Source organism: Panthera onca, chromosome A1 (genome assembly GCF_046562875.1).
Source record: "Panthera onca isolate mPanOnc1 chromosome A1, mPanOnc1 haplotype 2, whole genome shotgun sequence".
Lineage (NCBI taxonomy): Eukaryota > Metazoa > Chordata > Mammalia > Carnivora > Felidae > Panthera > Panthera onca.
The window spans coordinates 233966207-233989119 of NC_138339.1; positions in this window are offsets into that span (position 1 = coordinate 233966207).

Here is a 22913-nt window from a genome sequence, read left to right on the forward strand (position 1 = left end):
CACAGTTTTTTCCTGCACCCAAGCTCCCAGACATCCCGAATCTGTCCCCAGGCCTCTGGGCTCCACGGACCGCGGGAGAGGAGTCCCAGGTGTTGGGGCGCTGGTCCCTGTCAGCTGGCTGGGGTCCAGGGCAGGAGAGGGACCGGGGCAGACCCCCTCGCTGGAGGCGGCAGAGGTGGAGAGCCCAGCTAATTTGCTTCACGTAACTGGGTTATTGCTCGGGACTTGTTTCAACCACAGACCCTGGTTTCTTTTCTCTGTCACACGGAGGGGAATGAGCCCAGAGAAATGTTCCAACGGGACCGGCAACAAGGTTCAAGTTTGGGGAGAGCGATTGTTCCCATAAACCCCACAGTGTGAAAGACCTGGGGTGGGGGTGTTTGGTTATTTTCTTCTAGTTACATATTTCCGCTTTGTCCACTCGAGCCCCACCTACGCTATGAGAAAAGGAGGTGGCTTCCTCTTGTTCTTAACAGATAATAAAGTGGAGAGCAGGGGGGCCGTTTCCCCAGAGGGGGCTGGGACACGGGGGCGGGACGTGCCGCGCCCAAGTGACAGGCAGGCAGCCGGGTTTCCTGCTCTGCTCAGTTACTGAGCCATGGGTAGGTGGCCTACTCCACCTGCCAGCCTCAGTTTCCTCATCTGTGACAGGGTGCTAACACCACCCACCCTACCATCTCCCAGGCTCTCTGGGAAGATCGAGGACCTTAGTGATGACACAAGGGGACGTACCCAGTCCCCAAAGTGACTGACAGGTGTTTGCAACAGGACAAAAAGCAGATAAATCCAATTGGAATGAAGGGAAAATGTGGGCAGGGAAGCGTGGGAGAATGTGTGGTTGCCCAAGATCCTGTAGAGAAGGTGAAGGAGGCCAAACGTGGGTGTTGGGGGTGGGGTGGGGGGTAAAGTGGGGAGCGCTCAGCGAGGGTGGGGGCGCAGGAAGGAGGGGCTGACGTTGACCGGCCACTGAGGAAGGCAGGGGTAGCCGAGGCGGGGAGGAGGCCCAGGTTTCCAGCTTGGGTAGCTGGGAACGGCGGAGAAGGAGCCCCAGGCTCCCATGGCAAAGCCATGCCATCTGGGACATGGGGCCTTGGGGGTGACCCTAATATTCCCGTGGAGCTTCATAGATGGATCTGGACTTAATGATAAGTGCAGTGACAATGGCAGTGGATGGGATGGGAGGGAGGTGGGTAGAAGACAAGAGAAGAGGGTCCAGGGCGGGGCCCAACATTCAACGGGAGAACGAGTGCGTGAATGGCAGCCACACACTCCCATGCAGGGCATCACATGAGGAGTCAGCTGCCACTACAACTTGTCCTAATGCGTCCTCGCTTCCATTTCTGCCATTCTCTATTATAACTGCCCTTCCGATCTGCCTCTCTCACCCTCTGCCCTCAGTCCTTCAAAAAGAAATAAATGTGGAGGCGCCCGCGTCCGGATGTGGACCTGCGGCGTCTATTGTGTTCGGAGGACGAATGAGCAAACGAAGGGGGTGATTTGAATCCCTGTGGGTGCCGCGGGGCGGGGGGGGGGGTCAGCGGGCAGGCCCCCCCCCCCCCCCCCCCCGGCTGCCTCCGAAATGCCCGGTAGATGTCATTCGTGTCCTTTATGAGAAAGCCAGGAACCCGCGAAGATGTTCTCATTTGCGAGCCTTTGGCGGGGGTCACGCCAAAAGGAGTCACTGGGTGTCTCTCCCGGGAGAGCACGCAGAGTGTGACTGCTTGTTGGTGTCTCTGCTGCTCTAGCAATATTCGTGAGCCTCTCGATGGGAGACAGCGTATCTAAGGCAACTGCCAACAGGTATCGATGACAACAGTGTTAGGAAGCCATTACCGAGCACTTACCACAGCAGGTGCCCTTCCAAGGGACTCAGGTCTACGACATGGGTGTTATTGTGCCGTGTCATTTTATACTTGAGGAGACTGGGGCACCGAGAGGTTAAGCGGACCATCTCGGGTCATTATTTAGTCGGTGGCGGAGCCGGGATTCAAGCCCGACACCCGGACGGGGTAAGCACTTGATGAATGATTGTCGCACGAATGAACGAATGAATGGACACCTTGCACTTTCCAAGCTTGGAGCCTGCACTTTGGTTGGTCCACCACCCCCTTGGGGAGCTCTCGGGCTCAAATCTGGAGCTGGCCCTGTACTCGGAGGGCAGGGGGAGGTCGCGGAAAGAGGCAGGCCACTCCAGATTGGTAGGTGACAGTTGTCGTGAACGAAGGGAATTCACGTATGATGCTTGTCTCGAACAGCAGCAACTCCACTGCCGATGTTAAAAGTTTACCCAGAGAGAGGCCCTCCCTGGGCTCAGTCATGCGTGCTGCGTCAGTGTTCTTGGCGTCACATCACTATCTCAAGGCCACGTCCTTGGGGCACCTCTGGGATCAGGAAAGGCAGCCGGAACCACATTCCAAGGACAGGGGACGGAGTGAGGGGCCTGTGATGGCCTGGGTCCAGCTCACGGGTCATCTGGCAGTCACGGCTTCTTGACGATCTTCCCCAACAGCCTCTCCTCTAGGGACTCTCACCACTTACAGCTTGGCTCAAGGGTCCCCTCCTCCGTGAGGCCACCTCGAATTCCTCCCCCGCACCTTTCCACCCACAGAACTTTGGGTCCCAGCCAGAGCTTGGTCCGTTTACGTGGTCACTCGATGTGCCAGGCGTGCACGTCACCTGAGAGCGAGGACAGGAACCTCTGCATCACTCTTAGTGCTTTGGGCTAGTAGGTGCTAAATACATGTTTATTGACTTGAACTAAATTGAAGCTGTAACAAGGGCCAGGGCGTTTACTGGAAGAAATTAAGAGCAGCCAGAATACGGAGATCGTTAGAAATGGAGCCAAGGCCAGTGACCTTGATGGCTGACAGGCAGCCCGGATCCAAGAAGTGACAGGGTCCCAAGAGGACAAAAGATGGCTCCTCTCCTCGGAGGTGAAGGAAAGAAGGCCTTCTCTGAGTTAGTGAAGTGGGTTCAGCTCAATATGCAATATTCAGTCTGTGCTGTGAAATGTGTATTTCCATCAGCCGTCGCTCTCTGGGAGCCACGGTTCCTGAGCTCAAAGCAGTTGACAGGTTTGTATCGGTGTTACGTGAATAAGGTATGGTGTTGGTTCAAAATTCAAGTCGAGAAAGCTGAGGCACGCAGAGAGGTTGGGCGATCTGTGCAAGGTCACACAGCTTCAAGGGGCAGACCCGAGAAGGCGTCGCAGACGTTCGGGATCTGGAGTCCCGCTCTTAACTGCAACACTTTGCGAAGTCTTTCGATTCACCACACAGGAAGAGAGCCCATTCCTTGCCTCTAAGCATTCCTTGTGACTCATAATGAGATGTGAACTTGATGCTCAGAGGTCTCAGTGGCCTCGTCTTATAACTGCAAGCTGATTCAAGGAGCAGGTGGGGCACGCAGGAGAGGCCGTCTAGGAACGTGCCCACGCCATCCTCCGGGGCTGCCAGACCCTGTGGTGTCCACGGGCATCGAATGAGCCACTGTGCAAAGCCACTGGCCCCGTGGGTCCGTTTTCACGTCCCGGGCATCATCAGTTCTCAGAAAGCAGAGGGTGAGCTCTGTGTCACTGCCGGCGACCTCCCGGGGTTTGCTGAGCACCTTTGCTCAGAAGAGGTGAAGGAAGGGAAAACAAAGGTTGAGAGTAAGAAAGAGCTGAGCACAGTTATGTGAGATGGGGAGGAAAATACGAGAGAACGCCCATATTTCAAAGGGGCTTCGTTACAAATACTTCAGCCTTGAGCTGAGATCTTAGGTGACACCTAAGGTCTGACCATTGGCTTGTTATCAGAGCTTTGGTTGAAGAGTGTTCTTTTTGGTTGATTATCTCTGGGAATCCTCGAGATTGTAAGCAGTGCACAATCCGGGGATGTTTCCCCAAAACACAGAGCGGGTGGTTTCAGGGGAGGGGCTGACGCCATCGGTCACCGCTGACCCCATGCCTTATGCAACATGAGGCACTCGACAGAATCCGCTGCCATGGTCTTATAAGACAAAATCAGGGGTGCCTGGGGGGCTCAATTAGTTAAGCATCTGATTCTTGATCTCAAGTCACGTCTTGATCTCAGGGTCGTGAGTTCAAGCCCGGTGAGTTCACACCCTGCGTGGTGTGGAGCCTCCTTAAAAAAAAAAAAAAAAAAAAAAAAAAAAAAAAAAAAAAAAAGGACAGATGCAATGATTTTTTAACTGGACAGATTGAAGTTCTTCAAGCCTCAGTTTTTAACTCTGTAAATGGGGAGAATCCTAATAACGGCCTCACTGAACTGTTGTGGAACCTGAGAGAGGGTATGCACGCCGTAGTCATCACAGAGCCAGGAGCGAGGATGCGCTCGGGAAGCGGTATAGACGTCACGGGGGCCTGGGTCTAGCGCACGGGGAAAGCTTTGGGTGCCCGAACTGCACAATTCGGCAGTGAATCTTGTAATCCTGGATTCGGGGCCGTATCCCCTACTTGCCAGCTGTTCTCACATATGCAGGATGACAGAAGCAATACCCATTTGTCGAGCCCAGTCCCGGGTGCAAGGGACCCACCCAATTGTGAATGTCCGTGATCCAGAAACTCAGGGAAATCATGAGTGAGGAATTCGTAGCCAGAAGGCAGAAACATGCCTCTGGTGGCCTTTATACTTCATATTCTCCAGCACAGAGCACAGTCCCTAGGACATAGAGGGATCTCAAGTAAATGTTTCCTGATGATACAGTGAAGGTATTATCCTAGCAGTTTGGGACTTTCTCGCTGCAAAGATAGTGTCCCGCGATTTACTTTTCTTAGCTTTTTTTTTTTCTTTTAAAGTTTATTTATTTTGAAAGAGAGAGAAAGTGAGCACGAGCAGGGGAGGGGCAGAGACAGAGAGGGAGAGAGAGAGAGACAGAGACAGAGACAGAGAGAAAGAGAGAGAGAATCCCAAGCAGGCTCCGTGCTGTCAGGGCAGGGCCCAGTTTGAGGCTTGAACTCACAAACCGTGAGATCCTGACCTGAGTTGAAATCCCGAGTAGGACGCTTAACAGACAGAGGCACCCAGGTGCCCCATCTTTTTTTTTTTTTAAGTCTCAGAAGCACCACCTCTCAAGCGATTACTGCTAGTCTAACTTAGTTGTAGCCTTCCCAGTTTCCAGTATCTGTCCCCATATCCAGTATCCAGCTGGGGATAAGAGAAGAAAAGTAGAAAGCTGAGAAAAGGAGCTGCGATTCCTACAAGGCCGTTTGCTCATTAGAATGTTGGAGTAATGACAGATTTGCCTCATTCCACAATGTGGGGCGTGGGGGGTGGGGGGTCACACCTTCTCTGAATCGCTGTGCAAGTCTGGGCTTCGAGAAGGAATTCATCAACCCGGTGGCGTTGCCTCAGAGAATAGATTGGCTTAGCCTGACATCTACTGGTCACACTTGTAGTTACAGGTTTGTTATATTTTTGTATCCTAACTTGCACATACACACAAATCTACAGTACCTGAGATTGCTTTTAATTAAAAAAAAAATCAAGTGTCTCCCTGTTACCAGCCACTTCTCATATCTGGTCCTTTCCTTCCCTTGGATTCTGAGAACGAGAAAGACTTGCCCTCCTTTCCTTCCTTCTCTTGATTTACCATTGACCTCTTTTTTTTTTTTTTTTTTAATGTTTATTTATTTCCTTCTGAGAGAAAGAGAGAGAGCACAAGTGGGGAAGGGCAGAAAGAGACAGACACACAGAATCCGAGGCATCCTCCAGGCTCTGAGCTGCCAGCACAGAGCCCAGCACAGGGCTCGAACCCACGAACCGCGAGATCATGACCTGAGCCGAAGTCGGACGCTTAGCTGCCTGAGCCACCCAGGCACCCCACCATCGACCTCTCTTTGCAGTCTGCCCAGGGAACTTCTTTTCCCAGTCTCTTTTTTTGCACTGCATTACCTCTTGTTCGCTTTCCAACATCAAGCTGCAGCATCCCTCTCCGTTCTGGAACACGCTCCGGAACAGAGCTGAGTGTTCTGATGATGTGAGACCTAAATACAACACTTCCTCCAGACCCTACGACCAGCTTGGTTCCTCTCCAGTCGTTCAACTCCTTCAGGGAAGGCATTTCCAAAAGCCCTCCAGGAACTCATTGCAATGTCTTAGATTCCTGGAGCTGTGGCGAGACCCGTATCTGAACATGATCGTCACCACAGCCTTTGAGAGACAGGGCTCGGTGGGGAGTGGGACAGGTAGACGTCTGTGGAGGGAGGGGGGACGTATTCACGCTTCTTTTTCTACAGCAACATGGATTCATGTAACCGATATTTCCATCTACGAAATCATTTGGTCAGGACAGGTGCACACACAGGCTTGAATGGAGAAGGAGCGGGGAGAGCGGTACAAGGACCAATGCTCATTCGTTAAAAAAAAAAAAATAAATAAATCAGTCTTCCATGAAAAGAATCAATCACAGCTACACACATCAACATGGATGAATATCACGGACAGAGTTGAAAGCCAGACGCCTAGAGCCCCTCGTGTGGGATTCTATTCACACAACGTTCACAACCAGACAACACGAATCTAGACATCAGGGTACGGCTTCCTTCTGGTCAGGGGGGCACAGGTGGGCTTGGCTGGGCACGGGGCGGTGGCCTGGGAGCCTCTAGGGGACTGCAGGTGCCCTCTGTCTCCATCTGTGCTGGTGGTTGCACAGATGTGTACAGATGGGAAAGTTCTCCCAAGGTTTATGCACTTTACTATCTGTAAATGATACCAAAAAGAAATAAAGAAAGAAAACAACGTGTAGTCGTGATTATCACCGAGCAGGGTCCTCGTGGCCGTTTGCTAGCATCATGGGACAAAGTGCAGCCACAGGGTCATCTGGGCTCTCCAGGAGCCTGTGCTCTGAAGGGAAGGTCAGCTGGGCAGACCCATGTGCACAAGTGCTGGGGCCTGAGCTGGGGGTGTGTCAGCCAGGACGGGGTGGGGGAAGAGGGGAGGAGCAAGGAGTTATGACGGCATCTCATTTGGGTCCTTTAATTTTTTTTAAGTTTGTTTATTTATTTTGAGAGACAGAGAGAGTGCACAAGGAGGGAAGGGGCAGCGAGAGAGGGAGAGAGAGAGACAAACCCAAGTAGGCTCCACACTGTCAGCGCAGAGCCCAGCGTGGGGCTTGAACTCGCGACCTGTGAGATCACGACCAGAGCCGAAGTCCGATGTTAAACCTCCTGAGCCACCCCGGCGCCCCTGGAGTCCTTTACTCGAAAATTACTTTTCAAAAATCTCCGCCTCGGCATCACTTTTTAAAATGGCAGCGATTCTGTATCGGCCAGGCTAATCTAGCTGTGGCTGCCTTCCCGGGGTTCTGACTGCCGTGAGTCTCTCTAGAGGGCTCTCACTTCCCAGGAAGTGCTCAGGCCCTCCTTCCCCGCGGGGGCGGGTTGAGAGGGTTCCACTCAGAACCCGAGATCGTCCGAGACACCGACAACTTAGCTTCTGATGCGGTGTTTGTGGGGCTGGGCTTTGGGAAAACCGGGTGGAGAACATCGTCGGTTCCCGAATTCCCTTTTCCAGGACTTGGAAGGCCTGGCAGCTGGCCTGGCCTCGAGGGCCAAGCAGCCCAAGTTAGGACGACAGGATGCTGGTTAAACTGAGCAGGATCACGGAGCAGGATCACTTTGTGGCCCGAGGACGCGTAACGTAAACTTCCCTTCGTCAGCACGCTGGCCGCGAGACTACGCCGGGGACAGAAGTCCTGGGCTCTTTATGGGTGCTTCAGGGTGACACTCTGAGTGGCTGCTGCACTTACTCATTTCTGGTTATCGGCAAGCTGGAATGCTTCAAACTGCCAGCGGACGGGCAGAGATAAACGTGGGTCAGCCTCAGACTGAGTGGCGCCCAGGACATGGTTCCCGCGTCGAGGGTTTCCTTTCCTTCCTTCTTCTTGTTTTAAATTGCACAGTGATGTCTTATTTTTTGACGTCGAGCTATTTATGCAAGGTGTAGAAAGAAAAAGAATCCCCTGAATCTAAGGGCATGAGAATCCTGCTGCTCTTTTCTTTGCTTTTTTTTCTCCCCCTCCTCTGCATTTGACGCCGGAGGTAGAAGAAAAGGCAAGATGGACAGTCCAGGTGTGGGGGGCCTCGTATGGCCCAGGAGAGCAGATCGAGGAGACACGTTACACTCAGCCTTGGGCGGGAGGGACATCTATCTGCATATGGGTTAATTTCTGACATGAGCGCGAGAGGTAAAGATCGCGTCCAACCAAAGTTACCTTTGAGATCCCCTTAAAGCTCTCAGAAAGCACACCGAAGAGGTTCTACCTGGTTCCACAATCCTGCAGGATCATTCCAATGTGCACGTAAGTCTGAGAGCCACCGAACTCCACTGGGTGGAATACGTTTCCTCAAAATCAGCAGGTACAACGTGGAAACGATGCACTCCCAGTCGCCAAAACCAGGACGAGCGGCGTCCCTCCAGCCAGGGACGGGAGCTGGCCGCCACCCGCTGGCCCCGGAGTCCCCTCGCCAGCTCCGAAGGGCTGCGATTCCCAGAAGCACAGGTAACACGGTCACGCGGCTCCCAGGTTGGCGTGAGGACAGATGGTCCAGCTACGTTTTACCTCGGCAGCTTTAGCTAAATTATGGAAGCTGAGATATGCAGGGAAACATCTTCAGGAAACACACACGGGAGGCGCAATAAAACACCTCGGGGCTATGTGTGCTCTGTTTATGTAGCAGTTTGTAAGGTGAAAAACACATCGGAGGAAACCACATTTCCTCCAGATTTTTATCTCGCTCCATTTTATTACTGTCTCTGGGCTTTAGAGCACAGAGCTCTTTCTCCCTGGCTATCATGCAAATTAGGAGTTGGGGGGGAGGAGATCTCCCGGAAAAAGAGCTGCAGGGCGCAGGCGAGGGTCTTTGCTGAGGACGCAGCCGGTATGGCCCCTGCCTGGCAAGAGTTCTGCTGTCATAACTCAGGGCAACTCTGAGACGCTGCGTATGGCCCGCAGCAACAGCGGGGGTGACTGGGCCCCGTCCAGGCCTGCTGCCCACAGCCCATCTGGTCACCCCTTCTGAGCTCGCCGGCTCCCCCCTTCCCGACAAGAAAGAAAAGCTGGTGGTGACTTCTAGGGAGCAGGCAGGAGGCCTGTTCTGCCTTCACTCCCCTCCCCCAGGCTCCCTGCGGTGGGGCACCGCGGAGGGGAAGCGGAGGAGAGTGGGAGCAGAGTTGGAAAGTTCTAGAAAGCTGACTTCCTCACTGGAATGTGGTTGCCAATAGGAAAAACTGGCAAGCCAAGGGAGTTTGGGCAATGGATTGTGAGCCCCACCCCAACAATGGCGTGCTCTCAGAAGTTGCCCCCTGCCAGTGAGCAGGGCTGCAGGGGACAGCCTGGGGGAGGGCCCTCACTTCCCTTCAGAGCCTGGTATCTACGCTGACTCTGTTCACCCCACGTGAGCAGATACCCCACTCGCGGCCCAGGGTCAGGATGAGTGTCGCCTCAAGTCCTGCAGAGCTCTGCTTCCTTAGTCTAAGCCAACAAGTCTAAGTCAGTCACACTCTGACTGGTGTGGTTCAGGGAGCACATGTGTCCTCTCTGTGCCAGAGAGGTGGCCAGAGACAACCCCCCCCCCCCCGCCCCGCCCGCCACAGAGAAGCCAGTGTCACGCGTGTTCTTGGGCCATCAGTCAACCTCACTTTATGACAGCCCCAACTGTCGACGTGGACGTTGACCCGGCCTTATCGAGCAGCCTTGGAGAAGCTCCCAAAGGCTGGTGAGCCACCACGTCATGGCCTCACCGGGCCCGTCGCCCCGTTCGTGAGCAAGGACTGTCGTCTTCCTGTTCTGGGTCTGGGGCAGCACAGCACGGGCTTAAAGCCGGGAACAGACCTCCAAATTTCACTTCACCCACTCCCTGCTCCATGGAGAGAGCCCTCGAATGATGGCGGGCGGAAGTAGGGCTTTCTTAAGACTTGCTGAAGAAGAAACATAAATGCTCCCCCTGCCCCCCGCCACAAAGCGGAGTCCCTCGTCACCCCCACAGTCCTCAGGACCCAAACCCAGCCCTCGCGTGGCAGCAGCAGACCCACCAACAGGGGCCTTATCTTTCCATCTCTGTTGTTAGAAAATCCAAACACGCACCAATGCGTTGAGACCAGAAACTCAAAAGAGTTTCTCACCATCACACACAAAAGAGACCAGAGTTCCTTCCTGGGCGTGTGCACGGGGCCCTGTGAACCCGGTTGTGATGAGCAACTGTGGCCCTGGCTGTGAACACCCTTTCGTGTGATCCTCGAGCTGTTTTCTTCGTCCGCTACAAGCCAGAGCTTCTAACGATGCAGGCTTCTCTTGAGCCTTTCAAGGGCCCAACAGTGTCCTGAAAGCAACGGAGAAGCACGTGTCACCTGTCAGCTGACCCTCCAGAGGTAACCCCCGTTCACATCTTGGGTGCCTGTTCCCCATCTCCGGCCTTTTCTGCTTTGATGTTTGATAGGCAGCAAACAAGCAGGAGCAGGTGGCATTGGAGGCTGTTCAGAAGGACGCTTTAAACAGCCATGGCCCAACTCACAAACTCTAGTGCTTAGAAGAATCGCCTGGAGAGCTTGTAAAACACAGATTCCCAGACCTGACCCGGGAATTCTACATTCCATGGGGGCTGAGAGAGAGGCAGCCTGCCTCTCCAAGTGCCCCGGGCCTCTTTGGCCTCCGCTTCCTGCAGAGGCCGGGACCTGACTGGCCCTCCTCATGGCCTTCATCGAGCAGGAGGGAAAGAGTGTTCTGGTAACTGCAGAGGCAGGAGCCACGGTAGCCGGGGGCTCTCTGGAAGCAGCAGGGTGGGGTGGACCCTGCATTGCCCACTTCCTGGCCCTGTGACCTCGGGCCAGTCACTTGCCCAAGGCCTGCTTCCTCCCTGACATGAGGACAGTCACTGCACCTTCCCCATGGAGGGTGGTTGGGTGAGGGTATAATGGGGTCAGTGGTCACGGGGGGCTTGGTCCCTAGTGAGCCCTCGGGCTGACCATAAGAACCACAGCTCGGGGCACGGGGCGGGGGGCTCTAATGTGATCTAGACGTCTCCCTCCACAAGGCGTGGAACCGTGGGCACCGACCTCATGGGTCTGAGGTGCCAGTTACATAAAATAAAGCTTGTAGCATGCTGAGCACCAGTCCCCGGGCCCCCCGGCAGAAGGTGGGTGATTCCACATCCCAGGTATAGGGGGATCTCTTCCGGATCAAGCCCTCACGTCTCTGGGTCGTTCCTGCTTCCCAGGAGTCAGGACTGACTATGGGCAGGATGGCCATTGCAACCCAGTTTTGCCAGCTCTTGGCTCAAGAGATTGAGGACAAGGTTTTCCAGCTACCAAACTGTTGTCACGCCTTGTCATGGAGACCATGAGGGGTGCAGGGGCTGATTTATGGAGAGCAAGGAGACAAGGTGCCACACACGACCGACACGTTCCTGGCAGACTGGAGACGGTGAGGTGGCCGATGGGGCGGGCGCCGTGGTGGCCCGGAGCCCAGGACCTGGGGCCTCAGCAGCTTGGCAGGATGTGACTGTGGGCAAAGGACTCCACCTCTCCATCCGTAAGAGGGACAGGCTGCTCCTGCCTCGCTGGTCAGATACGCTGACTCCACACTTTTATCCAAAGAGCCGAGAAGCAGAAACCTTTACCCGGTTTAGGAGTCATTTCCCCTGCCCCTCACCACCCCCACCAGCGAAATGGAAATTTCCAGATAATTCATAAACTTGTCCACTTTCTACTGTTATCCCAAGACACTTGAGTAAAAATGACGCGACCACTAAATGGCTTTCAGGACCTTACTGGTGGATAGGAAGAAAAAATACATATATATTATTCATCTAGTCGGATTTCATTGGAGAAAGAGAGAGGATGGAGGGTCAGCATGGCCCGTGGGCAGGGATGTCCTTCCAGGGGAGGGCAGGAGGCCTGTTGAGGACGATCAGCTGAGCTCACCCAAACCGAGACAGGCAGCAGGACACTACCTGGACCTACCCCCGCCCAGAGCCTCGGGACCAAAGGAGGAGTCTGAAGGTTTGTGGTGCATATCACATACTGTCAGTAATTAACTCTCCCTTCCCCCCCTTCCCCTCCCCCCACCCCATGCCTCTGGCAGGAGGAGGAGCTTGAGAAATACCTTTAAACAGGGGCGCCCGGGTGGCTCAGTCGGTTAAGCGTCCGACTTCGGCTCGGGTCACGAGCTCACGGTTCGTGGGCTCGAGCCCCGCGTCGGGCTCTGTGCTGACAGCTCGGAGCCTGGAGCCGCCTTCGGATTCTGCGTCTCTCTCACTCTCTGCCCCTCCCCCACTTAGTCCCCTCCCTCCCCAAAAGTAAACATTAAAAAAAGAAATATACCTTTAAACAAACCTAAGAGTCTTATGTTAACCTGTATGTCTTAGTGCTTTGTATACACTCATTTAATTCTTGGGCCAACCCTATGAGATAGGGACTATTGTTATCCCATTTTACGGATGAGGAGGCTGAGGCCCCGGGAGGTTCATGGCCAGCCTGGGCTCACACATCTAGGGACCACCCGGCTACCACGTCTGCCTGGCTTTCCCCTCTCACCCTCCTTGGCTGCTGCCTTGGGTTCTGTGGGCCTGGAACCCGTGACTTCTGATTCTCCCCACTGCAATGATGGTGAGTCAAGTAGAGGTACCAACAGCACCCCTTCTGTCCCTTCCATCTCCTGCGGCATCTCGTCTCCTGGCCCCGTCCCACGATACCTGATCCCGGCCTGACACCAGGCTCCGGAGGCGCCCCCAGAGGGAACACATCCCACATCAGCCCTCCAGGCCACTGATGAAGGCTCTGAGGCCAAACCCCAGGAAAAACCAAGGAGTGGAGATCTGGGATCGTGAACAAAGGCATGAGAGGCAACCCTGCCGTCTGAACCTCAAAAAGGGTTTCTCGAAGTATGAGAAGACAAGGGACAGCGGGGGAACGTTGGGGAGCAGGGTGTCGGAAGGAGGCGGGGATCAGGGGACGTTTGAACAGCTGCTCCAGGCGGCCCCAACGAAAGCAAACGGCCAGTTCCTGCTGCACCCACTGAACGATCACCCAGGTGAAAACCGCTCCTCGCACCGGGTGCGAAACCGGGAGGTCTCTCCGGAGGCCCAGGGCCCTGGCCTCCCCCCATGCCAGGCGTGGCTCTGAGACCAGGTCGAAGGCGATGCCCACGTGTCGCTGCAAACTCAGGGCCCCGTGCCATCTGGAGTCCGGGCGGAGTGAGGACGCCGTGGGAAAGAAGGCTCGTCTGGGTGGGCTGGGAGGGAGAACGCTCAGTCCTTCCTGTTCTTCTGGCCTCCGGGCACACTCCTGAGGACAGTTGGCATGAGCGTCCCCTGGGCTTGGCGCCTGGGGGCCTTCCCAAGAAGCGTGGCCGGGCTGCTTGTTGTCAGTAAATAGGTGCCCTGAGTTTTAGTGCTAATGTTCGAGCAAATATTTATTATCCCCTGTTGCAAAACACAGAGCTGGCCCCACGGGGGTCTGAGACACCCCAGGAGTTCCCTGGGACGAGGCCTGACTGCAGAGTGCAGAGCGAGGGCGGGCGCCGGAAGGCGGGACTTGGAAGGGAGTTGGGCTCCTCAGTTCCTCTTCCCTTCACTCTCACTGCCCAGGGGGCGCCCACACGACCCTTGCAGGGGCTCCCGGAAGAGAGCTGGGGAGTGACACTGACCCGGCAGTGGCCAGGCTCCCCTCCAAAATGGACTTTTCCCGGGGGCCACCTCCCTGCAGTGAGTCCTCTTACCCACCAGGGCCGCGAGCGCTTTTCTGCTCCTGGACCTTTGTGAAGGCGAAGGGCAGGGCGCCGGTTTCTCCCCGCACCTGAAATTCTTTGCATTTACACCAGGTCCCCTACTGTTTGGGTGCATTGGTTACTCTAAAGACAGAGGACTTTTTTTAAATTTTTTTTTTAATTTAAAAAATAGGAAACCGCCTTTGCTGACAAATCTGGGGGTTTGGTAAACTGGGGAGGATCGCGCGCAGGCCAGACCCGTGAGCGTCTGGTGAGTGTGGAGGGCTGGGCAGGCAGCTGTGGGATCAGCACCAGCAAGAAGGGCCAGGCCTGGGTTGCCCTGAGGACAGCAGCAACACAGACCCCAGGGGTGGTCCCTCACCTACTCCCTTGGGCATTTCTACATCCGTCCAGCAGTTCCTGGAAGCGGGGCTTGGTGGCCCTGGGGTACAGAGCTGCCACAGTGCATGAGGGATGCCCACGGTGCCCCGCTGGGGAGGAGAGCCCGGTGGTGTTCACAGCACCCCGCGGCCAGCGGTCAAGCCGAGCTGGGGACGAGGAGTGGGGAGCCCCGGGGAGGAGAGCTCTTCAACATCTTTACTTGACCAGGGGACAATCAAAGTGCAAATTCGGGACTCTCAGTCCTCAGATTTGGGGGAGGATTTGGAGAAGCCTGGGGGTTCAGAGAAAGAATACCGAGTTTACTTTAGTTGTTATTCCTATTTCTTTTAGAACGAGAAGGGAAAGATCTCATCTAGTTACAAATTTTAAAGGGGTGCCTGGGTGGCTCAGTCGGTTGAGCGTCCGACTTCGGCTCAGGTCATGATCTCTCGCGGTTTGTGAGTTCGAGCCCCGCGTCGGGCTCTGTGCTGACAGCTCAGAGCCTGGAGCCTGTTTCGGATTCTGTGTCTCCCTCTCTCTCTGCCCCTCCCCTGCTCACGCTCTGTTTCTCTCTGTCTCAAAAAGAAATTAAAAAGAAAACATTAAAAAAAAATTAAAACACAAATTACAAATTTTAAAGAGCTGGCGAATTCCAGGGAGTTTTCTCGGATATTCAGAGAGAAGGGATTATTTCGAATGTTTCTTCTCCCTTCCAACCTTGAATAATATATTCCTTGTGCACAGTTCTTGTGCCTTGGGTGTAGGGATTGTGGTCTACCTCATTTTCACGTCCACGGCAAGTGTTTGTCGAATGAGCGGTTATCTTTTGGTGGAGGAAAACACTGGCTCTCAGAGAGGGTAAGTGATTTGTCCTAAGTCATTTAAGCTGGTGAGTAGCGGGGTCAGAGCCAGAACCCAGACCTGAAAACACGGGTTGGCATCACCCACTGCATCTGTCCACATTATCCACACTCAGTGTCTCCGTAGAACAATGTTACATCTCTTTGGTTTGGAGTCTGATGGGACGGTTGAAGGATGACACAGCCTTTGATGTGACTCACCGCTCGTGCCCAGGAACTGTGCTGGTTCACGGTCCGCAGGGAAAGGAGGGCTTATGTGTATGTGCAAAACACTCGTACGTATTTTTAACCCTATGTTATGAAATTTTCACACATTCGCAAAAGCAAACAATACAACAGCCCTCGTATACATCACCCAGGCATCAACTGACATACTGCTTGATTCTGCTCTCTGCAAACCTGATGTTCACATTTTTTCCCCTGAGTCCTGTATTTCCTATAAACTAGTAGTTAGATCTAGAAGCTTTGATTTGGCTTGATTTCTTTCCTTCCTTTCTCTGTCTGTCAAGAATACTCACTTCACAGGGGGCGCCTGGGTGGCTGAGTTGGTTAGGCGTCTGACTTCAACTCAGGTCACGATCTCGCGGTCCATGAGTTCAAGCCCCGCGTCGGGCTCTGGGCTGCGGGCTCAGAGCCTGGAGCCTGCTTCGGATTCTGCGTCTCCCTCTCTCTCTGCCCCTCCCCTGTTCATGCTCTGTCTCTCTCTGTCTCAAAAATAAATAAACGTTAAGAATACTCACTTTACTGGTGGTGGTGTTATTTCCACCAGGAGCACGTACTGTTGTGGACATTTTAGATTATATTTAAAAGTAGATCAGTATTATCATATACCTCTGAAAAATGGGAAAACCGACTTAGCCAATAGACACTGACTGGAACGGGAAACGGTTTTCTCTGGGTGGTGTCATAACAGAAGTTATTGGTAAATCCGATAACAAATGAAAGAATATAAGAACACTGCTTAGAGTTGGCCTCTTGAAATAAGAAGATTCCAGAACTGAGTACCGGTCTTACTTCACAATGGCTACCTGCTCAACTGGGGCAGGATGTCAATATTTGATAACATCGTGGAACAGCCTTGATTAATATGGGATGGGGGTGTCGCTAGGAATCAGTACCAGATTTCTCAAGGAACCAAACATGGCTTCTTTTCTACAAGAGGAATTTGGAAAGTGTGGGAAGAGTCTCCTGGCTTCAGTGTTAGGTAGAAATGACGATTCTAGTGGCACCTGGGTGGCTCAGTCAGTGGAATATCCGACTCTTGATTTTGGCTCAGGTCATGATTCCAAGGTCGTGAAACTGAGCCCTGTGTCAGGTTCTGTGCTGAGAATGGAGCCTGCTTAAGATTCTCCTTGCTTTTACCTCGGCCCCCTCCCCAGCTCTCACACCCATGCACATGGGCTCTCTCTCTCTAAAAAAAAAAAAAAAAAAAAAAGGAAAGGAAAAGAAAAGAAAAAGAAAAGAGAAGAAAAGAAAAGCAAAAGAAAAGAAAAGAAAAAGAAGAAGGAAAAGAAAAAGGAAAAGGAAAAGAAAAGAAAAGGAAAGAAAAGAAAAGGAAAGGAAAAGAAAAGGAAAAGAAGAGAGAAGAAAAGAAAAAGAAAAAGAAAAGAAGAGGAAAAGAAAAGAAAAAGAAAAAAGAAAAGAAAAAGAAAAGAAAAGGAAATGAAAAGAAAAGCAAAAGAAAAGAGAAGAAAAGAAAAGGAAAAGAAAAGAAAAAGAAAAGTGAAGAAAAGCAAAAGAAAAGAGAAGAAAAGAAAAAGAAAAAGAAAAGAAAAGAAAAGGAAAGGAAAAGAAAAGTGAAGAAAAGCAAAAGAAAAAGCAAAGAAAAAAAGAAAAGAAAAAGAAAAGAGAAGAAAAGGAAAGGAAAAGAAAGAAAAGAAAAAGAGAAGAAAAAAGAAAAAGAAAAGGAAGAGAAAAAGCAAAGAAAAGGAAAGAAAAGAAAAGAAAAGAAAAGAAAAGAAAAGAAAATGAGGACTAATCATTACCTCCAGTTCAGGGAGGGAAGTGGAGAAGATAAAGGAATGACAGACAGTGTGAAAGTGTCTGTGAGTTGGGACCCTGGCAGAGAATGAGAACACATTGTGTAGCTTCATGAACGTGCAGGAGCCAGAGCTGGGATACCAGCTCGTGGCGCCATCTTGCTAATGGACAACCACACGCCTTCTTTGTGTTTTCACTTCTATCTGAAAACTGGGAGACTCCATTGGTTCCCAGCTGACACTGGGAATTTTCTAGAACACCGAGGCTCCCTACAGCCTTCACCTTACAGTGCTTATTATTATTATTCTTTCTCTATGTTGGTCCTGCCTCCCCAGTGAAAGAATTCTTTTGAAGTCTGTGCTGAGCCTCACAATAGATCCGTAGCAGGGGCTTAGCAATCCTCATTAGGTGAAATGAGGCACGAGTCCCGCATTTGAAGAAGGTTGCTGGAGAACTCCACTGCAAGATGCCAAAATACTGAAAAAAATAAGAGAGCAGAAAATCTCTCGGAAAATCCTTCCTGAGTTTCGCTCAAGCAGAGCGGCCCTCAATGTCTTAGGACATGCCAGGCAATAAAGATAAGCGCTAAAGCCTCCTCTTCTTGGAAGGGCTTATCAAGTCTCGGGTTTGGGGAAAAGCCACCTCCCAGGAAGACGCTCTCATTGGCATCTTCGCCATGGACTTTACCGGGGGCCGAGTCCCTGGGGGTTGTGATGTCAGTTCCCCTATTCCCTTGGGGAGGTGCAGTGTTTGGCCACTGAAAAGAGCACGCCCTGGATGGGGCAGGAAGCGTTTGCCCAGGAGTCAGGGCGCCAGCCGGGGCCCCTCCCCGGGTCCTCTGCACTTGAGATAGCTCAGGGAAACTTTCTCATTATCACTGTGACCTCCAGGGCCCCTCGCTGCTGGTTAATCATTCCCCGGGCAGGGCTGTATTCCTCGGGCTCTCTGACCTGTTTCTGCTGCCGGCTGGATTTATTACTGGCCAAGGGGCCTTGGCTGGTGTTTGGACTGCGGGCTGATAGGCAGTCCACTGGCTCTAGTTCATCTCTTGCTGGATACAGGAGTCGGGCCCCTCTTGGGAAACTGGGGTATCTGGGTCGTTAGCCCCCCGCCCTTCTCGGGCTGCTGAGAGGCCCCGGCACGGAGCACCCACCTGTCCTCTTGGAGAAAGCCCCGAAATGAAATTGGGACACCAGAAGTCTAGGCCTGGAGTGGGAAATCTCCGAGGTGGAAATTGCAAAGAGGCCAGGCTGAGTCATGGCCGTGTTTCTCCCCTAGGGGACTCTTTGCTCAGGGTCCAAATGGCGAGGGGGCTGACTGGGCATCCTGTTGTGAAGTCCATTCTTTCTTCGTGGTCTCTCTCTCTCTCTCTCTCTGTCCACATAGAAGCTGAGACAAGCGGGGGGGGGGGGGGGGTGTGTTCAATGCATTGTTTTGAAAGCAAGCTGACTTTCCCCAGAAACACCTTCTAGCTTTCTGATAATCACAAGAAAGTCCTTAGTGATTAAATAAAGTTGGGGAGGGTTTCAGAGTCATCTGCCCAAATGTCTCCCTCAGAACCATCCAGGCTTTACAGGGGGGCCACTCTCAACAAAACGTGCTGAGTGAATATGCCTCTCTGGCCATCTGTCCCATCCAACCATCTCATGCGTGCCCCTTAGCCACAGGGACACCGCTGCCCATGCCTCCCGCTCCCAACCCCCCCCCCCAACCGGCTCCCCCCATGTCTGTTTTCCCGCCTCCTCCCCTAATTGGCCACTTCCTAGACCCTGCCCTCCCAGCCAGGCTCCTTCTCCAGACTGTCCTTATTCTCAACCTAAACTGTCCTTCCCCCTGTTCAAAGCGGCACCCAGTGATGTCCTTACACCCCTCATGCACCAGCCCCGCAGCGTTCAGAGCTGGGTTCTGCACGAACCCGCATTTTCTTTCCTCTGACTTAACTGGGTTGCCCTTGAGGTTAGTTCATCCAGGCTGGGGCTGGGCTAACCCCTCCCCCCTGCCCGCCAACCTCTTTTTCTATAGCTCCAGGGGGCACAGGGCTCTTTCCCCAATACAGGGAGGCCACAGTGGGTCACACTGTCCTCCAAGCAGGCCTCAGTGCCACACTTGTGTCACTGGGAAGTCAGGTTAGGATTAGGGTTAGTAATGTGTAGGGCGAGAGGACAATAGTGTTTCACAGCGACCTCTTTTCCCTCCTGGATGCACTTCAGGAGCTGCTCCCCACTCCCACCCCCTCCCACGTGCAGGAGGCAGGACTCGGAGGTGCCACCACCGGGTTCGGGAATTGGCACCTCTTTGGCCCGAAGGCTTGATGCATGAGGGCAAGAGAGGGGACCAGGGCCGATCTGGGCAAGAGTGTCCTGGGCGTACCCTCCAGCTCCCCGCCTCTCGTCCCACACTCCACCGGCTGGCTGCTGTCATTCTTCTTGGGCCCCGCTGTGTAGACCTCTGGAGAGGCCGGACAGCCCCCGCCGGGGAGGCTCCAGGACATCTGAGGAGACGGGGCCGGATGCTGGGGCCCAGCCTCCCGGGCGGCCCCACTTGGTGCAGTGGGTGTCCTCCTGGCTGCTGTGAGCAGATAGGAGGAAGGGTGACCAGGGTTGAGCACAGAGAGGCCGGCCGCAGGACTCCGGGCCCCAGCGCCCCCGGCCGCGCCACGGCAGTGGTGACGTCGAAGAGGCACCCCTGGGGCCTTGGCTGCGGCACCGTGAACCCAGCTGGAGAGACAGAAGCATCGTCCTCCAGGTGGGGGGTGTGGAAGGTCTAAGCGTGGACGAGACCAGAGGACCCTTCCCTCTTCCGCCGCCGAGTTCCCTCGGAGGGGACCCCTTCCAGCTCCTGCACAGCCAAGGGCACCCCTGAGACGTGGTTGCTGGGACCAGCGTTCTTCTAAAGCTGCCCAGTGGTCCCTTCCTCCCGGGCCTTGTTTCTGAGCTTTGCGAGACAAAGAGGATTTGTCACTGCAGATGAAGCCTGCTTCCTCCCTTTTATTACATAGTTGATAGCATTAGCCTCCTCTGTGATTTCTTTTATTACCCTCAATTTTTATTAATCCTGTGGTTGCCGGTGCTAAGGATCTCATTAAATAATAACTGAGCTCTTGCTGAGAGGCTCCACTTTGATGAGCTAGATAACGTCTCTTTCCTCCCTGGAGAAAGGGGGGTGCTGGGTACAAGCCTGCCTCGGCATCACCTCGGCTGTTTACGGGGACGGTCTGGGTCCTGCGACGGCGTGCCTGGTGCTTTACAGCAGTGTGAGTGCAGAGAAGGCCCCTCTGTGACCCATAAACTCCATAGCCCAAGGGCTCTGAAGCAGTCGCAGCTGATGGGGAAGAAACTGGGGGGAGCGTCTCCCCGAGAGACGCTGTACGGCCCGCGTTCCCACGGGGGATCTGGGCACACTCCGCCGAGGGATGGTGGAGCCCGTGTGACTAACCGATCTCTCAGGACAGCGCCAGGGGATGGGGAACCCGCACCCCACTGTGAGATCAGGCCCCAATTTTCCTCAGAACTCACCTTGCCCTGCGACTTGGCTTTTAAGGTTCCGGAACGGTCTATCCTTCAGCATCCCTCCCTTCCTCCCCGCGCTGGCCTCGCTGCCACACTGTGTGGCCTAGAGGAGGGCCACCTGCAGAGCACGGGCTGACTCAGTGATGGTCTTGTGGGAGCTGCTGGGAACAGAGAGCGCGTGGCCTCAGCTGTCCCCGTGTTTATGCCCCACTACGGCTCAGCGGACGGGTTCCAAACTGGGCGCGGGGCTCACACACACGAAACATGATAGAGTGGCCTTAGCTGCTTTGACTTCGCCAGCAGGCAGCTGTCACCGGGTGTCAGAATGCCACCTCCGCGGACGCCCCGCAACCTGGCTGCTGTCGTTCGCGCTGAGCATTAAGGTGGCCAGACGGGGCTGTGTCTGCGACGTGCCCCCAGCATTGCCTCTTTCTCCCGCCCCTTCCTCTGACCCTCCGAGGACTCCAGATCTTCCTACCGGAGACTAGCTCCTTTTTCATTTACAAAGAACGAGGAGGGCCTTTATGGGAACTTGCACGGGGGTGCAAGGGTCTTAAAGGACCACGCTTTCCATCGGGATCGGCCGATCTCAGGTTCACCGGCGATGCCCAGGGCGTGCGCTGGGGGAGAAGGGCCAGCCAGCCGGAGTGTAATGGGAAATCGTTTGTCGTCTGGGAAGGGGGAGGGAGGCCAGAGAGGGAGGTGCAGACTAATGCCTGCAGCCTCCAGGACCCAGGAGGTGAGGGCTGGGGGCGTTGGTGTCATTCTCAGACCCCCTTGTGCTTCCTGCTTCGTGGGAGGGGGTCCCACGGGGGCAAGTGGCCCACTGCCAGCCCAGTGACACCAGTGCCTCTCTCCTTCCGCAGTCACTGCTGCCCCGGGCTCCCGCACCCACGCAATTTCTGCCAGCCGGCTACCTGCGTGGCTCCAGCGGGGGGGCCGTGGGACTTTACGAACCATCAGCCTACATTTCAGTAGCATGTTCTCTCTTGCCCGGATTTTATACCCACTTCCCTCAAAAGCCAGTACAAACATTCCCCTCTCATACTCATGGCCTGCCTAACTCAGAGAGAAGAGCCTTATAGATTCCCCCTGCATCTAGATCGTTCCTCACGCCCCTGTGTACCCAACAGGTGTGTGGACATACGCCCTCTACGAGTCTCGACACAGACGTCTTGCCTGTAACGGCCCAAACCATCAACAACCCTTGCGCCCACTACCAGCGGAATGGGTGCATAGGCTGTGAGACGGTCCCACGGTGGCATACCATTCAGCACTGGGGACTGAACGAATGACAAGCACATACAACCGCACGGATGACCCGCACGCGCGTTACGTTGAATGAGAGAGAGGGCAGGCACAAAAGAGAACGCGCCGTGGGGATCCTCTTTACATGCAACTGAACAGCAGGCAAAGCTCGTGTGGTGTTTGGTCCCCTTGGGAGGGAATGACTGGAACAGGCACGAGGGACTTCTGGGAAGCTGGCCACGCTCTGTCCTGTAGTCTGGGTACAGGGTACACGGGCAGGTTCACGTGGTGAGAATTAATCTTGCGATTCATGCGTTTTTCAGGGTGCATGCGATATTTCACAGACGCAGTTTCCCGGAAACCCCCCTCCCCACCCTCCACCCCCCCGCCCCGCAAGCCAAGTCCACTCTGGAGCTGGTGCCCTTTAGGAACCTGTCATTTCAACCAATTATGTGCCATCTAGGTGGCCGATTTCTTCAACTGTTCCCGAGGACTGCTCTGTGATATACACACAAGCCCCGATGGCTTCTGTACCCACGCCATTATATGTAGCAACTTCTCGCTTTTTCACGGGATTCCAAAGCCCTGGCAGCACTTACTGGCATGATTGACAGGAAAGGCATTAATTTTCTCTTTTTCCTTGATTGTTGGGAGCCAAGGGGCAGGCGGTAGACAGCAGGATGCTCATCACGACGGCCTGACGGGCTCTTTCACGCCAACGGGGCCGTTCCAGCCATCCTGTGCCTGGCTGGTCGCCCTGAGGTGAGGAACCTGTGGTCTAGGGGGATCGTGGCCCCTCCAGGGCTCTCAGAAAGGCTCTCGGCGACCCCATGTCAAGTGAGGTCTTCTCCAGGGAGACAGTTTTCCCAGATGTGATGACTAAGCACATGGTTTTCGGGGGTCTGGCTTTCACCCTGGCAGCACAACCAGCGAGGACGACCAGAAGACAAGGAACAAGGAAGAGGAGGAAAAGGAGGGGAAAGTGGACCATTGACACGAGGAAAGACGGGCAGGAATTATCCAAAGAAGCCAGGAGCATCCCCCTCCCCTAGCCTCCTACTGCCCCTGGGCTCTCTGCTGCCCCCTGCTGGTCACAGCCTCTGGGTGGGTGGTGGGCGCTCCAGGAGGAGCCCTTGGCACCTGATCTCCCTGGATTGCATCAGAGAGCCCTCTGCCCTCCCCTGTGGCTCTCATTGCCTGCACCCCAACCCCAGCACGCCGCGCTTGGCTT